Source organism: Lupinus angustifolius, chromosome LG02 (assembly GCF_001865875.1).
Source record: "Lupinus angustifolius cultivar Tanjil chromosome LG02, LupAngTanjil_v1.0, whole genome shotgun sequence".
NCBI classification, from domain to species: domain Eukaryota; kingdom Viridiplantae; phylum Streptophyta; class Magnoliopsida; order Fabales; family Fabaceae; genus Lupinus; species Lupinus angustifolius.
In genome coordinates, this window is record NC_032010.1 from 4,452,538 (window position 1) to 4,453,364 (window position 827).

Genomic DNA, 827 nt, shown 5'->3' on the forward strand with positions numbered 1-827 from the left:
ATGTGGATGAGGACGAGAATGAGAATGAGGATAGGATGAGGATGAGGATGAGTTAGAGGATGAGGTTGAGGAAGTGGATAGGATGAGGATGAGGATAGGATGGGGATAAGGAGGAGGATGAGGATGAGGATAGGATGGGGATGAGGAATATGATGAGGAAAAGGATAGGATGAGGACGAGCACGAGGATAAAGATAGGATGAGGAATAGGATGAAGATGAGGATAGGATTAGGACGATAATGAGGATGAGGATAGGATGAGGAGTAGAATGAGAAAGAGGATAAGGATGAGGATAGGACGACGACGAGAATGAGGAGGAGTATAGGATGAGGAAGAGGATGAGGATAGGATGAGGACGAGAATCAGGATAGGATGAGGACGAGAACGATATTGAGAATAGGATGAGGTTGAGAATGTGGAAGAGGATGAGGATGAGGAAGAGGACGATGATGAGGATAAGAGGAGGACAAGAATGAGGATGAGGATAGGATGAGGATAAGGATAGGATGAGGGGGAGGATGAGGACGAGGAAGAGGATGAGGATCAGGACGAGGATAGGATGATGACGAGCATGAGGATGAGGATAGGATGAGGAAGAGGAAGAGGATGGGGAAGAGGATAGGGTGAGGATGAGAATGAGGATAAGGATAGCATGACGAGGAGGATATTGATAAGATGACGACGAGAATGAGGATGAGGATAGGATGAGGATGAGGATGTGGATTAGGATGAGGATGAGGATAAGGATGAGGACGAAGATGAGGATGAGGATAGGATTAGGACGATAATGAGGATGAGGATAGGATGTCGATTAGGACGAGGATGAG